The sequence below is a fragment of the Sapajus apella genome, unplaced genomic scaffold (genome assembly GCF_009761245.1).
Source record: "Sapajus apella isolate SASKATOON/1434 unplaced genomic scaffold, GSC_monkey_1.0 scaffold34, whole genome shotgun sequence".
Classification (NCBI taxonomy): Eukaryota; Metazoa; Chordata; class Mammalia; order Primates; family Cebidae; genus Sapajus; species Sapajus apella.
This window is the reverse complement of record NW_022436974.1, coordinates 15016602-15037234: the sequence shown is the minus strand read 5'-3', so window position 1 is coordinate 15037234 and position 20633 is coordinate 15016602. Positions and strand designations below refer to the sequence as shown.

General features: G+C 38.8%; 1 pseudogene across 1 annotated transcript; it reads right to left on the bottom strand.

Moving 5' to 3' along the window:
* Positions 1–2814: 2814 nt before the first annotated feature.
* Positions 2815–5009, bottom strand: LOC116563240 (annotated as a pseudogene). The gene is made up of 2 exons (XR_004274296.1): positions 4246–5009; positions 2815–4193 (listed from the first exon to the last, which is right to left on the bottom strand). The product of XR_004274296.1 is annotated as an RNA-binding protein EWS-like (transcript).
* Between the last annotated feature and the right edge of the window lie 15624 nt (positions 5010–20633).

Sequence of the window (20633 nt, the reverse complement as noted above, 5' to 3'; positions counted from 1 at the left end):
TTTTCCTAGCCCTCACTCAAAATGGAGTCACTCTGGTTCAAATGCCTCTGACATAGTAACTATGTGAGTATGCCCTTGGCTATGCGCTAGTTATTTTCCAGTGTCAACTCTTTCATTGACCTATGTTTCAGTGTCCCTATGTTTCTGAAAAAGGGACAGTTCAGGGAGTCTGAAAGGGAATCAGCCTTACAATCTCTCCAGCTATTGATACTTCTCTATAGCGAGCCACAGTGAAGGAGAGGCCAGTCAGCAGCCTGGAGTGGGGTTCTGCTTCCCTGATCCAAATAGGTTTTCTCTGTGTACAAACTAGACCTTTATAAGAGCTTCAAGCTGTTCTTTACTAAAGAGTCAAGTGAATGTTCCTGAGTCACTTGGAGTCCATAGGCAGAGACAGGCATTCAGCTTTTGGTCTACTCCTCTTCCCAGCCCTAAGCAAGAGGAGGGCAGGACCTCACTTCATAAGCCATCAGGTAACAGGCTATCTCTAGAGCAATTCTCCGTTTCTTTTAAACAAGCTATCCTTTAGCCCTCAGAATAAAGATTCAGCCCCTAGTTTCTTTTGCATTTCATAATTATTTTTGGTTAATATATCCACTGGACATACACGTGTTCCTTCTGCTTTTTTGTCTCCATTTGTCTCTGCACAGAGAGAGATTCTGTAAAGAGGAAGAACAAGGGGAGTCCACTGAGTGCTTTCCAGATTCATCTGGTTTCCACCTAAAGCACCACAACTCAATGCGCCATTATGAAGATTAACTGAGGATTAATTTTCATTCCATCACTATGCAATCTAATCTACATTAGAAACGTCTAATCTTCCTATTGACATTTGTCCCTTTCTTTTTCTGGTTTTCATTTCAAAGGACCCTCACATTAACTCCATATGGCTCTACTTAAGCCACTAGGTTAACCAGAGCTAGGATTTAAATGTTTCTCTTTAATCCTCAAGTCTATTCTCTGATACTGGGGTGGAAAAGTGGATACTCTCCTTTTATGCCACCACACGAGTCGAATAGTTAGTTGTTTTATAAACTTGTAAGCACAGAAGGCCACAGATACTGACTTGCACAAACTTGAGCAGAGGGAGATTATTGGAAGACTGTTCAGAAGCTCAGAGTGATGGGAGCCAGGACAGTCAGACATGGAAATGAGCAGGAATCAAGAGGGATCTGGGGGATTGGGCATTAAAAACCCAAGCAATTTTCTTGAAGCAAGATAGTGATAAGTGCATACTTATCCTTGTGGGAATAATGTCCACATTTTCCTGCTGTCTGCCTGTCAACAGCTCAACAGTCGGAGCCCCAGAAAAAGCATCTGTTGACTGAGATTGGGCCACATACCTGGACTCTGGTCCTGCAGAGTCAAGGAGGGCAAGGATCTGTTTCCTTCAGCTTTGGCAATGGAATGTAGTCACCAGGAATGTCAGCCCCCCTAAGACAACACACAATGTAGATCTGTGAATTCCAAAAGGAAATGTGGAGGCTCTTACGGCAGCCAAAACAAAACAAATACCAACCAGAACTGATTTTTTTCTCTTTGAGATGGAGTCTAGCTCTGTCACCCAGGCTGAAGTGCAGTGGCATGATCTCGGCTCACCGCAACCTCCGCCTCCCGGTTTCAAGCCATTCTCCTGCCTTAGCCCCCCGACTAGCTAGGACTACAGGCGCACACCACCATGCCAGGCTAATTTTTGTATTTTTAGTACAGACAGCGTTTCGCCATGTTGGCCAGGTTGGTCTTGAACTCCTGACCTCAAGTGATTCACCCGCCTCGGCCTCCCAAAATGCTGGAATTATAGGCATGAGCCAGTGAGCCTGGCCAGAACTGTGTTTTCATTTTCAGTGGGCCTACTGAAATGTAGGAGAAAGGAATTGAGAAATAAGAATGGAAGGAAACAGGGAGGAGGGTGAAAGAAAATGGAAGTGAGCAAGAAAGCAGGAAACATCCACTCAAGAAAAATTGTTCTTTGGCAATAGGTACATCTCTATGCAAGTCAGCGTGGCTTTTTTCCTCTAACATGATTTTAAAAGCTCTCTGAAAGCTCAGAGAACAGAAAACACACCTTGGTGACCTAGAAGTATAGTCATCTTTTTTGACCACCAGATGGTGCTTTACGTATAGATAGAAGGACAAGGATCCTTAGAAAGTTCCCAAACACTTGCATGTTTATGAAGCTCTTTTACTTAACGATCATTCAGGAAATATTGGGGAAATGCAAGCCCAGATGAGGGATTCCTAACTTAGCTGTACAGATAGGGAGGGGAAGTTTTCCTTACAACAGCTGAGGCTTGTGCTGAAGGACAGGATAGAGATTGGGAGGGGAATTCCAATTTAAGAATGAACCACCGGAAGTAGAGAGGCCTGAGAATGCATATTGCCTTCTAGGAATCACAGGTGGTGGACTGAGAATGGACAGTATTTCGGGTGGAGGAAACTGAACAAAGGTGTGAAAAATGTACACAAAGATTTAGATTAAACTATGGCTATTCAATTGTTTAGCTTGTTATTGGGACTGTCTCAATTCTACATCATATGACCTGACCTCGGAAAAGTAGGTTGTTTGGGACTCTGATTCTACCCCTCAGAATACTGTTTTCCTTAGCCAGTCCTTGCTCTTTAGTGTCCCCATTTTCTTTCTTTCTTTTTTTTTAAACATCTGGAATTTTATTTAAAAAAAAAAACACCATCACAACCATGAACACTGTTATAGTTAGCGGCCCTCTTGGTTCTCCACAGTGATACTGAGCATGCTCACAAGGGGTTCCCATTGTTAAGTCTTAATCATTTTTTAAAAGAAGGGGAAAAAAAACTCCACACACTACCATTTAACTTGTTTTAATGTTTCTTCACAAATGGTGAAAAATACTAACGTACAGATAAGGAATAATCATCATGTTGTGACCAACATTATAAATATGGAATTATAAATTTAAAACATTTTCTGGTTTAAAAAATAAATCTGGTAGTCAATGCAGCTCTGCGGGGTCTCTGCATCTAATAGGGCCAATCTCTGCGCTCCTGACAGTGCTCGCCTTTATCTGTTTTTCCAGGTCCTCCACGTCCTCCTCTTCCTCCTCCCATCTGTTCCATCAAAGGTCCAGGGGGCCCACCAGGGCCACCTCGTCTTCCTCCACCAAAGCCACCTAGGTCCATGCCCCAGCCACCATGGAAGCCACCTCTGTCTCCACCACGGCCACCTCTGAACATTCCACCGGGACCACCATGATCCATGAGGCCACCTCTTCCTCCCCACATGCCACCAGGGCCACCTCTGCCACAATTGCTACCCGGGGGGCGGGAAGGGTGGCAGGAGGAAACCTTTAGGCTTTGGGGCCTCACACTGGTTGCACTCTGTTCTCCAGGCGAAGTTCTGGTTTCCACAACCCGGATTGGGACACTGCCAGTCTCCAGCTCGGTGCTGGACGTTTCCTCCTCCGGAAGGGTTCCCTCGGGAACCCTGGGGTCCTCTTGGAGGGAAGCCTCCTCTATCTCCTCCACAGCCTCCCATGCAACCCGTGGGTCCCCCAGCACCTCCTGGGCCTCCTGGACCTCCACGGAGTGCTAGTGGCATCCCTCTGCCCTCACAGGGTGGCATACCACCCCGCATACTGTTCATTGGAGGCTTCTTCCGAGCAAGAGAGACTTTTAAGTTTGCTCCCTTGAAAGTCTTTACCGTCAAACCACTCCACGGCAGCCTTGGCAGTAGGTGGGTCTTCATAGGATACAGTGGCATCGTCTTTGGGTTTTCCTGTTTCCTTGTCCAGGTAGATGTGGATCATGGGTTGCCCAGTTCTCTTGTTCATCTTAACAACCCCACACTGCTTAAAGAAGTCTGCCAGATCATCTGGAGTCACATTATCATTTAATCCTTGTACATAAATTGCACTGTTGTCAGAATCTTCATCTGGATCTACAGGTGGGCCGAGATCAAGATCTGGTCCTTCATCCATGGGTCCACCAGGCTTATTGAAGCCACCTCGCTCTCCAGCACCCATTCCACCACGTCCTCCTCCCTGCCCACCTCTGGTCATGCCTCCACGATCAAATCCCCCTCTTTCCCTGCCCCGGTTATCAGGGCCACTCATGCTCCGGTTCTCTCCTGGTCCAGAAAATCCTCCAGACTCCTGCCCATAAACACCCATGCTACTGGGGTGGTCCTGTCAGAATGAACTCTGCTGCCTGTAGCTGCTGCTCTGTTGGCTATACAGAGTATATTATATGATATACACATATTATATGATATACAGAGTATATGTATTGACTTGGAGCCTGGCTGTAGTATCCAGTTTGTGGTGGGTAACTAGTGGGAGGCTACTGCCCATAGCTGCTTTGTTGACCATAGCTACTCTGCTGTCCATAGCTGCTCGGTTGCCCTAGGTGTTCTGCTGAGAGTAACTGCTTTGATCATAACTAGTCGGGTGTGTAGAGGAATAGCTGGTAGGAGGGTAGGATGGAGGTGCGGTGACTGGCTACATAGGGTAGCTCCCAGGTACCTGGGGATAACTGTAGTTACTCTGTCCATATCCTAGGCTGGGCTGGTTGTAACCTCCTATGCTAGATTGAGGTTGACTAGTCTCAGTGGGCTTGTTACCATCCTGCGGTCTTGTAGGTGCAGTGGCTGCTGGCTGCTGCCCATAGGCTGGATAAGCAGGCTGAGTGCCATATGCAGACTAAGCTGCGTAGGAGGCCTGGGTGGTGGTGACTGTAGCAGTGGTGGTATCATAAGTACCAGTGCCATACCCCTGCACAGGCTGGCTGTATGCCTGGGGGGTAGTTGGAGTAGTATAACCAGTGGGAGGCTGTCCATAAGAAGTTGCATAGGCAGTCTGCCCGTAAGTTGTAGTGGTCTGAGCCTGCGTATAGCTAACATCAGTGGGCTGTCTATAGGCCCCATAGCTTTGTTGCCCATATGACTGGGTGGTCTGTGCATATCCTTGAGTGGGCTGGGCGGTGTAAGCACCCTGCTGCGCTGCAGCTTGGCTATAGGCACTGTAATCCATGGACGCCATTTTCTCTCCTCGCATCCCGATTTTCTTGTCCTTTTCTGTGCTAGAGGTATACTGAAACTGATTCACTGCAAAACTGGTATTACATTAAATACACTGAACCCCAAATGTTTATGGAACACTTAATACTATACAGAATAATAAGCAAAAGTGGCTGGGCATGGTGGCTCCTGGCTGTGTAATCTTAGCACTTTGGGAGGCTGAGGGGGGCGCGGATCATGTGAGGTCAAGAGTTCTAAAACAGCCTGGCCAACATGGCGAAACCCTGTCTCTACTAAAAATACAAAAATTAGCTGCCTGTAATCTCAGCTACTTGTGAGGCTGAGGCAGGAGAATAGCTTGAATCCAGGAGGGGGAGGTTGCGGTGAGCCAAGATTGTGCCACTGCATTCTAGCCTGGGTGATACAGCAAGACTCCATCCCCCCAACCCCCAGAAAAGGGCAAAATAAGCAAAAGCCCCTATTCTATAACACTGATGCATTTGTTTGCATCTTATTCCATGATTTAAGCAATCATTATGTATTCTGTCTTTATAATGTATCCGATAGTGTGTTAGCACTTTACATATGTCTCACTTAATCCTTAATACAATCTGGAAATATTATAATACACATTTTATGGATGGGGAAACAGAAACTCAGAGAAGTTGAATAGCCTGCTCAGGGTTTCCAGAATAGTAAATTAAAGGCCTAGGGTTTAGTTTTCCACTAAAGATTCTCAGGGCTGGCTTCTTTACATCATTCAGGTCTTTGCTCAAATGTAATCTTAGAGAAGCTACATTGATCTATCTGAAATAGACACCTTACTGTGCATCCAATTGTCCTGCCTAATTTTTCTTTGTAACTTATTATATTATTTTTATTTGTATTATCTGTATTTCCTCCTAGACTATGATCTCTGTTAGGGCAGACTCTTGGTTGTATTTGCTGCTTATTATCACACTACCCAGACCAGAGCCTGGCACATATTAAGGAGATCAACAATTTTTTCTTGAAGAAGAATTGACTCTTAGACCCAAACTCTTAGCCACTATGCTATATATTGTCCCTCAATAGGATTAAGGTTTACATTTTGAATAACCTGATACCAAAAAGCATGCTGCATAAAACCTATACATGGAATGTGCCAAATGGTATGTACAATGCCAGTCTATACACTTTTAAACTTCGAGTTTAATTTGTATACAGTAAAATAAATACATCTTAAGTATGTATGTATTTTTACAAATGTATACACTTTTGTAACCACCAGCCATATCAAGATATAGAATATTTTTTAGCCCCCAAGGAAGCTCTCTTGTAATAACTCACAGTCAATACTTGGTTTTCGGCCGGGCGCGGTGGCTCAAGCCTGTAATCCCAGCACTTTGGGAGGCCGAGGCGGGTGGATCACGAGGTCAAGAGATCGAGACCATCCTGGTCAACATGGTGAAACCCCATCTCTACTAAAAATACAAAAACATTAGCTGGGCATGGTGGTGCGTGCCTGTAATCCCAGCTACTCAGGAGGCTGAGGCAGGAGAATTGCCTGAACCCAGGAGGCGGAGGTTGCGGTGAGCCGAGATCACGCCATTGCACTCTAGCCTGGGTAACAAGAGTGAAACTCCGTCTCAAAAAAAAAAAAAAAAAATACTTGATTTTCATGTGTTGACGAAATATACGTGGTTTTTGTGTGTTGACTTTGTATCCAGAGGTAAATATTCTGACATCTATCACATAGGTTAACTGCTGGTTCTTGAGCTTCACATAAATGCAATCATATAGTTTGTACTCTTATGTCTCTCTTCTTTTGCACACCATAATATTTTGGGGATTTATCTGTGTTCTGTATATCAGTGGTAGTTGATTAATTTGTTTATACATTCACCTGCTAGTGGATGTTTAAGTTGTTGCCAAGTTTTGGTTATTAAGTATAAAGCTGCTTTAAATATTCTTGTATAAGTTTTTACAGACATACATACTTATTTTAGGGGGCATATACTTAGGAACAGAACTACTGCATCATAAGGTAGATATTTGTTTCACTTTGCTTTCTGAAAAGTGCTGTTCAAATGTTTTGCCCATTTAAAACACTTTCTTATTGATCTGTAGTTATTTATGGATATAATCCTTTAGCAGATATAAGTATTGCAAATATATTCTCCTGCTTTATAATTGCCTATTCAATTTACTGCTAATGTATTTTGATAATAGAAGTTCTCAATTTTAATGAAGTCAAATTAATCAATTTTGTCTCTTAAAGTTAGTGCTTTTTCTGTAATGTTTAAGAAATCATTGTCTACCCCAGAGTTGTGAAGTTATTCTGTTTTCTTCTAGAGCTTTATTGTTTCAGATTTCACAGTTGGGTATATGATTCACCTTCAATTAATTTTTGGATTTGGTGTGAGTTAGAGTTTATTTTCTATCCCATATGGATATACAGTTGTTGAAGTACCATTTAATAAAAGCATCATTTTCCCACTGAATTGTAGTAACACCTTTGTTATAAACTAAATGACTGCACATGTAGGGGGTATTTCTAGACTCTGTTTTGTTACGTTGGCCTATTTGCCTGTCCTTGCACCAATACCACACTGTCTTAATTACTGCTGCTTTATAGTTAGTCTTGAACTCTGATGGTAAACTTTTCAATTTTATTCTTCTTTAAGATTGTTCTCTGCTATTTTAGGTTCTTTGCATTTCTATATAAATTTAAGATTTATCCTGCTGAAGCTGACCACATATTTCACCAAGGTTTTTAGAGATTGGGTTTGCATTGAACTACTTATCAAATTGGGGGAAATTGACATCAATTTTCAATCTTTTGATTCATGCACATAATATAGCTCTTCATTTATTTACGTCACCTTTAATTTCTCTCAGCAATATTTTGTAGTTTTGACTATTATTAGCTTTATGGAACTCTTCTTAAATTTGTTCCTAAATATTTGATTTTTAAATGTTACTATCAATTACATTTTAAAATATTTTATTTTCTGATCATTTCTTGATAGTATATAGAAATATACTTGGTTTTCATGTGTTGACTTTGTATCTAGAGAGCTTGCTAAATTAATTCTAATAGTTTGTATAGTTTCAGATTTTCTGGCTTCACAATCATGAAATATATAAATAAAGATAGTTTTACTTTTTGTTTTTAATCTTCATACCTTTTATTTCTCTTTCTTGGCTTATAGAACTGTCTGGGACCTACAGCATAATGATGAATAACAATAGTGGTAGTAGGATCCCTATCTTATTCTTGACTTTGGAGAGAAAACTTTAACCATTGATAATGACACAGCTACAGGGTTTTATTACTAGATAACCCAGATTAAGGATGTTTTATTCTATTTCTCCTTTGTTGGAGATTTTTTTCCAAAATCATCAGTGCATGTTCAGCTTTATCAAATATGTTTTCTTCACTTATTAAGATGATTTTATTCTCCCCCTTCCCCCAATATTATTCTGTTAATGTGGCGAATTATAGTAATAGAATTTTAAAATGTTAAATCAACCTTTTATTCCTGGAGTAAATCCTTCTCTGTTATGGTATGTTATGTATTTTTTTACATTCCTGGAATCCCATTTATTGATATATATATATTTTTTGTTTTTAGAGACAGGGTCTTGTTCTGTTACCCAGACTGGAGTGCAGTGGTGTGGTCATAGCTCACTCTAACCTCATACTCCTGGGCTCACCTAATCCTCCCATGTCAGCCTCCTGAGTAGCTAGGGCTACAGACGCATGCCACCACACCCAGCTAATGTAAACAATTTTTTTTAGAGACAGGATATCACTATGTTGCCCAGGCTGGTCTCAAACTCTTGGGCTCAAACAATCCTCTCACTTTGACTTTCCAAAGTGCTGGGATTACAGGCATTAGCTATCACACCCTGCCAATTTACTGATATTTGTTAGGATTTTTACATCTATGTTCAAGAGATTCTGGACTATAAATTTTCTTACTTGTAATGTCATATTTTGTTATCAATGTTTTGCCAGTCTTTGAGTTCAGAAGTGTTCCCTCTTTTTTTAATTCTCTGGAATAGTTTGTGTGAATCGCTATTATTTGTTCTTTAATTATAAGAAAGAATTCAGCATTAAAGCCATATAAACCTGGCATTTTTTTGCAGGAGTTTTTTTTTTTTTTTTTTTTTTTTTTTTTTTAATAAACATATATGGAAATAATTTGCTTTGTTTTGTCAGCACAAAGTCAGTCGCTTTCTTTCTTTCTTTCCTTCCTTCTTCTTTCTTTCTTTCTTCTTTCTCTTTCTTTTCCTTCCTTTCTTTCTTTCCTTCCTTCCCTCCCTCCCTCCCTCCTTCCTTCCTTTCTTCCTTCCTTCCTTCTCTCTCTCTCTCTTTCTTTTTCTTTCTTTCTTCTCTCTCTCTCTCTTTCTTTCTTTCTTCCTTTCTTTTTTTGTTGAGATGGGGTCTTGCTCTGTCTCCCAGGCTGCTGGAGTGCAGTGGCACAATCTCGGCTCACTGTAACCTCTGCCTCCTGGGTTCAAGTGATTCTCCTGCTTCAGCCTCCCAAGTAGCTGGGATTACATGTGTGAGTCACCATGACTGGCTAATTTTTGTATTTTTATTAGAGACAGGGTTTTGTCATTTTGGCCAGGCTGGTCTTGAACTCCTAACCTCCAGTGATCCACCCTTCTTAGCCTCCCAAAGTGTGGGGATTACAGGCATGAGTCCACCATGACTGGCTAATTTTTGTATTTTTAGTAGAGACAGGGTTTTGCCATGTTGGCCAGGCTGGTTTCGAACTCCTGACTTCCAGTGATCCACCTTTCTTGGCCTCCCAAAGTGCTGGGATTACAAGCGTCAGCCACTGCACCTGGTCTACTTAGTCATTTTCTACGGCTAATTTTCTTGGTCAAGGTAAAAGTTATTATTATATCTTAAGTAATAAATTTAAAATTTATATAAAATAATAAGCTATAGATATGTCTCTGCATTAAGAAAGTTAAAAACTATCAGGCTCAGGGGCTCACATCTGTATTCTTAATACTACTAATATTCTTTAGTAGAAATGGTGAAACCCCATCTCTACTAAAAATATAAAAATTAGCTAGGTGTGGTGGTGCGTGCCTGTAGTCCTAGCTACTCAGGAAGCTGAGGCAGGAGAATCACTGTAACCCAGGAGGCGAGGTTGCAGTGAGCTGAGATTGTGCCATGGCACTCCAGCCTGGAAGACAGAGTGAGACTCTGTCTCAAAAAAAAGAGAAAGTTAAAAATTATTAATCCTCAAACTTATCCTTATCAGATTTTGCTTCATGTATTTTGAGACTCTGTTATTAGGAGCATGCATGTTTATAATTTTTATGTCTTCTTGATGAATTGAGACCTTTTTTATTATGAAATGACACTCTCTGGTAACATTCTTTGCTCTGAAGTCTAATTTGTCTGATATTAATACAGCCTCTCCAGTTTTGTTAGTTAATGTCAGAATGGTATATTTGTTATCACCCTTTGAGTTTTAATCTATTTATTTATATTTAAGATGTATTTCTTGTAGGCAGCATATAGTTGTGTTAGGCATTTTAACCAATTCAACAACCTCTGACTTTTAGTTAGAGTATTTAGACCATTCATTAGACCATTTATATTATGTTTAGGTAATTTATATATCATTAACATTGATATGATTGGGTTTAAATCTATCATCTTGCTATTTGTTTTTTATTTGTTTTACCTGCTTTTTGTTCTCTTTGTCCTCTTTTTCTGCCTTGTTTTGAACTGAGTATTTTTTTTATGACTTCATTTTATCTTCGTTGTTGGCTTATTTGATGTAAGTCTTTGTAGTATTACTTTAGTTGTTAACTACAGGGTTTATAGTATACATACTTTATCACCATCTATCTTGTGACAAATTTTGGTAATTATTTATTTAAATTCTTTTTCTGTCTGCAAGTTTCTCTCCTCATTCAGGGACTTTAGTTATAGGTATATTTGTCTCCATATAGTTGTCCCACAGCTAACTGATATTCTGTTCTTTTTTTTTTTCCAGTAATTTTTCTCTCTGTAGTTCATTATGGATTATTTTTTTACCATTTCTTCAAGTTCACCAATCTTTCTTCTGACACTAACCCATCCAGTGTATTGTTTTCATCTCATGCATTGTAGTTTTAATCTCTAGAAGTTCTTTGTTTTTAATATCTCCAATGTTGCTACTTAACATTTTTAATCTTTTATTTTTGCTTCTTGAACATATTAACTACTAATATGATAATTGTTTTAATGTTCTTGTCTACTAATTCTATTATTTGTGTCATTTCTTAGTCACTTTTAAATTGAATGATTTTTTTTTTCCTTATTATGGATCATACTTTCCTGCTTCCTTGCATGCCTGGTAATTTTTTGTCGGATGTCAGACATTATGAAATTTACCTTGTTTGGTTCTTGATACTTTTGTATTCCTGTAAGTATTATTAAACTTGCTTTTGGGATGCAGTTAAGTTACTTTAAAACAGGTTGGCTAAAAGGGAGTTTTAGGTCTGCCTTCTAGCTTTATTGGGAGGAACTGAAGCAGTATTTAGTATAAGGTTAATTTTCCTCACTACTGAGCCAAGATCATTCTTTGTACTCCTACCCAACACCCCATTAATTATGAGGTTTTCTACTCTGACTGTTGGGAAAAGATACTTTTCCTGGATTTCTGTGATCTGTAGACACTACTAGCTTTGATTCTTTTCGATGGTTCTTTTCTCTGGCCATGGGTAGCTTCCTCACCTGCTTGTACAAATCAGTACTCAACTGTATACCTTAGGGGATCCTCTGAAGATCTCTGGAACTTTCTCTGTGGTTTTGTAGTTTTCTCCTATCCCTGCATTGCAGTCTGAAAACTTTCTCTAGGCAGTAAGCTGAGGCAATTGTAGGATTTACCTCATGTGTTTCTCATCTCTCAGTGATTCCTTTGTTGCCTGATGGCTTATTCTGATTTTCTAGTTATATATTTTATTTCTACATGTTAAAACCTTGAATGAGATAGTTATTATTGCTTTCAATAGTCAATTTTGTTTTATCTATTAATTTACCCTCCCTAGAGCTGTTCATTCTTTTTTCCACTTTCATATTCTATCTGGTATCATTTTCCTTAAAGCCGAAGAACATCCTCTGCTTTTTTCTTAGACTTTATTTGCCTGATTTTTTTTTGACAAGGAGTTTCATTCTTGTTGCCCGTGCTGGAGTGCAATGGCACAATCTTGGCTCACCTCAACCTCCACCTCCCAGGTTCAGGTGATTCTCCTGCCTCAGCCTCCTGAGTAGCAGGGATTACAGGCATGTGCCATCATGCCCAGCTAATTTTGTATTTTTAGTAGAGATGGGGTTTCTCCATGTTGGTCAGGCTGGTGTCTCGAACTCCCGACCTCTGGCGATCCACCTGCCTTGGCCTCCCAAAGTGCTGGGATTACAGGTGTGAGCCACTGTGCCTGGCCTACCTGAGAAATTTTTGAAACTTTTTTCTTGACTTTGAAAAATATTTTTTCTGAGTATAGAATACAAGTTTGGCAGTTTTTTCTTTCAGCATGTGAAAGTTATCATTAAGTATAGTCTTGTACTTGGATGCCTTGATTATTATGTCAGTGGATTTCTTGTGATTATCTTATTCTCTAGTTGCTTTTAAGATTGTCTTTTTAATATTTGGTTTAATAAGTTTGACTTTTATGTACCTACATGTCATTTCCATTGTATTTATCCTATTTGGGGCTTGCTAAGCATCTTGAAGATTTTATTAATACCTTTCATCAATTTGGAAAGTTATCAGCCATTTTTCTCAAATGATTACTTTTTTCCTATTTTCTTCTCTTCCTAGAACTTCATATATTTCACATTTCTTACTGTGTGAGGTTCTTTTTACCTTTTTCCTCTTTGAGGTTCAATTTGGATAATTTCATTAAGTTCATTCGTCTGGATATATGTTGTTTTCTGTCTATTGTCAAAATCCTCAGGTAAGTTCTTTACTTTTTAGTCAACTTTTGAATTAACTAAATTTTATTTAAGTTTGCTCTCCTAGAATTCTGGGCTGCTTCTTTTAAAGAAAAATCCTCATCAAGATATATACAATAAACTGCACCCATTTAGAGTGCACATTTGTATGAATTTTGTAGCTATAGACTCCTGTGAAATCACTGCCACACTCAAGATACAGAATATACCCATTACCCCTCAAATATTTCCCATTCCCCCTTTGCAGTTCATTTCTTCTTCTGATCCTAGCCCCAGACAATCACTGATTTGCTGGACTCACTATAAATTAGTTTGCATTTTCTAGAATTTATATAAATGAAACCACACAGTATGTATTGTTTGTGTCTTGTTTCTATCAGCATGATGATTTTGAGGTTCATCCATGCTATAACCTGTCAGGAGTTCATTCCTTCTTATTACTAAGTAGTGTTACTTTGTATTGAGGTACTACTACTTGTTTATCCATTTTCCATTTGATGGACACATGGGCTGTTTTACATTTTTGGTTATTGTGAATAAGGCCACTATGAAGATTTGCGTTTAACACTTTGTGTGTGAAGATTTGTGTTTAACACTTTGTGTGAACCCCTTTTTTTATCTACAGGTTGAACGCATAGAACTGGAATGGTGGGTCATATGATAAGTGTATGTTTAAATTTATAAGAAACTGCCAGCTTTTTGAACTACATTTAACTACCTTTAGAGTACCTTTAGAGTTACATTCACGCCTTTAGAGTATAACTCCAATTGTTCCACATCTTCACTAACATTTGGTATTATCAGTCTTTTTAATTGTGGCCATCCTAATGAAGTGGTGTCTCACTGTAGTTTTAATATGTGTTTTCCTAATGACTAAACATGTTGAAAACCTTTCCATCTGCTTACTGGCCATTTGTATATCTGCTTTTGTAAAATGCATGCTCAAATATTTTGTCCATTAAAGAAACTGAATTATCTTATTATTGAGCTTTGGGAGATTTTAAAAACACATTTTGTATACCAGTTGTCAGGTTTTTGTAGTGTGAATATTTTCTACTGTTCTGTGACTTTCCTTTTCATTTCTTAACGGTGCCTTTAAAGGGCAAAATTTTTGAATTTTGATAAAGTCTGACTTACCAAGTTTTTAACTTTTATGATTCATGCTTTGTGTCTTAAATATTTGATTAACCTCATGATCACAATATTTTTATTTTATGTTTTATTCTAGAAGTTTTATATCTTTTACTTTTAGATTTAGGTCTATGATCTACTTTAATTTTTGTATATTCTATGAAGAGAATTGGCTGACTAACTTATATATTGCCTAAAATAACTTATTTTACAATTTTTACAAATATTTTTATTTATCAGTATTCCTCATTTTAAAAAATAGTCGAGGCATTCTTTTGTTTATAGACTATACATTGGGTTTTGCCTATGTAAAGTTGTATAAACTTATGGTAAAATGGGGCAGATACCTGCAGGCTTAGAATTTTCGGAAGCCCAAAATTTTTACTTTTACCATTATTTCTTTAAGTTTATTGGGATATACTATTAACATTTATAGTCACAATTCCTACTTTAACAACAAACAAGGCTCAGAAATATTAATATTTTATTCGGTTATAAACACAAACCTATTTATGTTAATACTAGACTTGAGATCAGATCTCCAAATGCCAAATTCCTCACTTTAGCTTATGTGAAATGGAAAAAAGGTACAAAATGTTTATAAGAGGGGTAGGTCAGATGAATACAGCTTAAATACTAACTTTCTCTTCTATTCATAAATAGATAATGTTATACACATGGGTATCATTATCATATTTATTATTCATTGACAACATCTATTAAACATGAAAAAGCTCTATTGCATGACTTTTATTCTGCAAAGAGTCCAGGTAGAATAGTGATAGTGTGTTAACTCCTACTGGAAATGGTCTATTTTTAAATAGTCTGACTTGATGAGTTTTCTATATTTTTTCTTTGGGAGATCATTCCACAGCTTAATGTCAAGATAATCTCATTTATCACCTTAGCTAATTTACTTTTCTTCATTTGTGTTGTAAGAAAATGAATGCATCTTTGCAGTTTCATCTGTCAAAAGCTTCTAAATAGCTGTCATTCAATCGCATTAATCATTTTGTAGCCAGCCTTCCTGTGGTTATCTTTTTGGTTATTTGGTAGCTTTCCCTCATCTCTCTGAGAAATTTCTTTGATTAGTTGTTATCTGTTATATGGATTACTTATATAATGAAATTCAAACTTCTTTTCAATATAATACAGAAGAATATAGTAGTGATTAGGTCATCCTCTTATTCAAGGCCTTAAGGAACTATCCATAACTTCCAAATAAAGTTCAAGCTTCTTTGTTAGGATTCAGGCCAATCACACCAGTTAGAAGTTGATATAGTTTGAATATCTGTCCCCACCAAATCTAATGTTGAATTGTAATCTCCATGTTACAGGTGGGGCCTGGCAGGGGGTGTTTGGATCACGGGGGCAGATCCCTCATAGACTGCTGCTATCCTCATGATAGTGAATGAGTTTTTGCAAGATCTGGTTGTTTAAGTGTGTGGCACCTTCCCCCACCCACTCCCTGTCTTGCTCCTGCTTTCGCCAGGTGATGAGCCTACTCTTGCTTTGTCTTCCACTATGAGTAAAAGCTCACTGAGGCTTTCCCAGAGGTTGGGCAGATGCCAGCACCATGCTTATACAGCCCGCAGAACCATGAGCCAATTAAACCTCTTTTTAAAATAAATTACCCAGTCTCAGGTATTTCTTTATAGCAATGCAAGAATGGCCTAATAGAGATGTAATATTCCTCCCCCTGAACTCACATGACATTGTCATCATACCTCAAACATGACATTTAACATATGCTATGGTTGGGTATTTGTCCCCTCCAAACCTCATGTTGACATTTGATCACCAATGTTAGAGGTGGGGCTTAATGGGAGGTATTTTGGTCATGGGGATGAAACCCATGAATAGATTTATAACCTCCCTAGGTAGGGAGTAGGTGTTCACACAATTAATTCCTCAGAGCTGGCCGTTAAAAAGAACCTGGCACCTCCCTACCTGTCTTTTGTTTCCTCGGTCACCAAGTGATCTCTGCATAGCTGGCTCCCCTTTGCCTTGGCCTTTTGCCATGAAGCAGCATGAGGCCCTCACCAGATGCAGATACCCAATCTTGAACCTTCTAGCCACCTTGAATTTATAAATTACTCAGTTTCTCAGGTAGTCCTTTATAACAACACAAAATAGACTAAAGGTAACAAATCTTTACAATACAGCTGCAGTTGTACAAACACATAATTTATGTGGATTCAAGTCTAAGTAAAACATAAAGACAATACTTTAAATTGAAATACTTGTTTTAACTACCAGTTTTGTATCATTCAGGTTCAATCAGAGAAGCAGAACCTGTAAGAGTGATAGAAAATATAAAATTTATTATGAGCACTGGGCCCTTACATAGTTTTAAGAGTTGGTTAAGTCATCTCTGTCTGGTGTTGGCCTCTGTGCCTGGTGTAGGGCCTAAAGCTGGCAAGGCCAATAGGAAGAAAAGATGGTCACGAACTGGGGAAGAATAAGGAAAGATTAGAACTGGTGAGAACTGGGTTCACTGGAACCCACAAGTGAAATTGTCTTCACAAAAATTATAACAGTGAGAAAAATCTGACATGGGAAAATTATGGCAGTAAAAGAAATCTGTCCTAATGAACTCCATCTTGCTTCTAACCTCCAATCTGCCCTTGTTTGTCCCAGGCATAGGCTGAACTAACTTTGGGAGGAATTTATAGCTTAACTTTGAAACAAAGATGATAACAGCCCCTCCCTGAAACAAATTCCCTCCTTGCATGGAGATCAGATGGCCTTTGTAAAACCAACAAATTAGCCACAAGCTCGGAAACTATGGCCTAGGAGTCATGCAGCCAGAGGCCACAAGACTGCTAGCCTCCCCAATTGCTCCTATAGATAATATTACTATTGTAAAAAAGATTGGTGTTTGAGACTATTTTTCTGACCCTGCATTCTGATGGATTAGTGACACATTCCAGACCAAAAAATTGGCTCATCTGGTCTTATGACCTCCACCAGAAACTGACTCATCACAAGAGGACAGCTTCAACTTCCTATGACTTCAACCCCGACCCAACCAATCAGCATTCCCCACCCCTTGCTCCTTTCCCACAAAACTAAAAAACCCTAGCCTCTGAATTTTCAAGGAGGCTGATTTGAGTAATAATAAAACTCTAGTCTTCCATTTGGCCAGCCAACCCATATTAAACTCTTTCTCAATTAGAATTCCCCCATCTTGACAAATTGGCTTCATTTGGACAGTGGGCAAGAAGAACCCGTTGGGCAGTTACACACAGGCAAACTAGATCCTGTGAGGACAAACTGCAACCTACATCTTTCCTTGCATCCAACCTCAGTGATGTGAGTGTCTTACAGGATGAGATGATGCGTTTGGCAACACTGCTGTGCATGTACCTGGTCTAAGATTCAGAGAAGCAAATGAGGAGATCTGGCAGGAGATACAGAGTTACAGAGCTGTAGCCCAGGCTGCTGGCCCATGCCTACACAGTGAGCTGGCAGATTAATGCCTGGCCCTATGATGACTTTCAGGGCTTCAGATGAAATGGCTGCTGCTTTACTTCCGCCTTCCAAATCTCATGCACATTCTCTTTTGACTAACCCTAACCTAGAATCATATAGGAAAGGGAATTCTGGAAAATGTAGTTCTATCTGAGCTAAGTTGACACTCTATGAAGCTACTGCAAGTCTGTTTCTGGGCAAATCCTTGAGTAAGCAAGGGACTGAAGTTATACATGTGCTATATTTTCAATCTGTCTCAGTTGATGAGTGCATTTCATAGTGTAAGCATGGCAGTGTTGAATATATGCAATTTTACTATTTGGTTGAATTTTTAAAATAAGACTGCTGAAGACTCCTAAACTCTAGCAACTGTTTCATTACATCTCTCCTGAAGAAAGTTATCTGCTCCAGTGTGAGGGATGAAACTGTTTGCACTGGGTCTATAAACTGAGAAATGGCATATGTGGGTATCTGACATGGTCCCTTCCTAAGAAGGGATTTCTAGAGTAGTTTTCCTACATCCAATTTTCTTTTCTTTTTTTCTTTTTTTTTTTAGACAGAGTCTCACTCTGTCACCAGGCTGAACCGTAATGGGGTGATCTTGGTTCACTGTAACCTCCACCTCCTGGGTCCAACTGATTTTCCTGCCTCGGCCTCCCAAGTAGCTGGGATTACAGGCACCTGCCACCACGCCTGGCTAATTTTTGCATTTTTCGTACAGATGGGGTTTCACCACGTTGGCTAGGATGGTCTCGAACTCCTGACCTTGTGGTCCGCCCGCCTGAGCCTCCCAAAGCGCAGGGATTGCAGGTGTGAGCCACCACACCTGGCCTGTAATTTTCAATTTACTCTTTGACTTTGAAACCCAATCCTGATTTCAGAGCCTCCTGCAGTAAATATTGGTTAAAATGATGAAAAATGAATTGTGAACTTCTCATCTGTAGGGATTTTCTGGTAAGTGTCTGTATTCCTTTTAGCCACTAGCAAAGGGCTTAGCACAAATTAGATACTCAATAGATGTGGGTTAAATTATTTATTGCAAATTTCTATTCTGGTGTTGTGTAATGAGTTTTTTAGCGGCTATTTTTTTGTTTATTTTTTATTTTATTATTTTGTGTGTGTTCGTGTATTCTTTTTCAATAGTCTTCCAAGTTGCCTTTAATATAAGCCACTTAATATCATGTGTGCCTTGGGGCTTGGGTAAAAAGGATTGCCCATTCAATGTGGGTTTTGCAAGGCAAGTTGGAGCTTGCAAAAAAGTAAATGTACATTGAAATACTTGGGAAAATTTTGGCCCTGTTTGTTTCCTTCAGTGTTTACATAAATTACTACATTCTCTTCCTCTTTGGTAAATTACCTTAAACGTTATAAAGTAATTTATGCTCTTGGTAAACAGTAAATAAAGGAGAAAAATGAATGTAAAAGTTATTGGAATGCCACCTCCCCCTCCATACACAATTTTGCAGGATCTCAAAATACCACTGTTAATTTTTGTGTGTGTGTCTTTCCTCAAATAACCCATATGTTTACAAAAATATATATGAATATGTATGCATACTTATATAATTATATTTGAAGGAAACAGGATTACATTATATATACATACTATTCTAATACTGGTTTTCACTTACTGTAATTTGAAACTTTTTCAACATCAGCACGTAAACTGTTGAAAATATATTTCAATGTATGTATTCACAATTTAACCAATTCCCTGTAATGGTCATCTTAGGCCAATTCTAAGAATTAGCATTACAAACAATGTTGCATATACATATATCTTTGTATGTATCATGCCAATATATACAAGGAATAAATCTATAGCAGTGGAAGTGCATCATTTGCCCGAGTTTTGTTAGAAACTGCAAAGTATGTATTTTCAATATATATATATATATATATATTTTTATAGCTCATTAGAAGTTTCTAGTGAACACAGGGTTACATGTATCTATACAGCCTCTTTTGTCAAGAGACATTTGACAGAAGGAAAATAAGACCTTGGAAGAAAAGTCTTTGTCCTTATCTTTTTAGAGCTTCCTTTTGCCATCTAAAATTCACTAATAATTAGCATCCACAACCATCTTCTAGAACCGAAGACAGCTTTTCTAGAGATTAAAAGTATCATCACTATAATTCAAAATCTAATGTACTGTAAAACACTATTTTTATAAATTCATTATCTTAATATGGAACAATAATGCCAATATTGCCACTAAAAATAGCTAAATTATCTATTAGAATTGATCAGATGCATTTCTCATGACCCATGAATCTACTCCTAGTTATATACACATCAAAAATGAGTATATACATCTGTCAAAAGTGTTCTGTGAGGATGTTTGCAGCAGCATTATTCCCAGTAGCCTCAAAGGGAAGCAACTCAAATTCCCTTGAACACTGGAATGCATAAATTGTGCAATACTCATAAAAAGGAATAATATGCAACAGTGCAAATGATGAAATGATATAAATTTGAATAGCGCCAGACACAAAAGAATACATGCTATATGATTCCAAAGATTCAAAAGGCAAAAGGAACCTGCAGTATGTGTTGGCTAATGACTGGAGGGGAAATGAGGTGCTGATCTGTGGAATATGCTAGCATTCTATTTCTTGACCTGGATGGGGTTTGCATAGGGATGTTCAGCTTGTGATAATTATCAGCAGAGGAGAGAACATGCACAAAATTCTTAAGGATGAGACTGGTGACAGGTAGAAAAGAGTGGGAAATGACAGTAGTTAAAAAAAAGTCAATTCCCTCTTCCCCACTTCTCCAGCCCTCCATTCCTAGGAAGAGAGCCCACGGAAAAGCAAACCAAGAAACAAACTCCAGCTCCAACTCGAAACTCTCAAAAGATGTGGGGACTCAAATATCCATCTTTCTGGGCAAAAGGCATTCCTCGATTTGTCCAAGGTTCAAAACCTACCACTCTAACTACGTTTCTTCGCTGCCCGGGTTCACAGAAGTAAAAAACTATTTTTTTTTTTAGTTAGCACCAACTTCGCTGCCTCCAGCGCCCTAATCACCTGGGCAACCTGGAAGCTGCCCATCTAAAGGGGTGAGGTCGAATCCCAGCCTTGACGCCT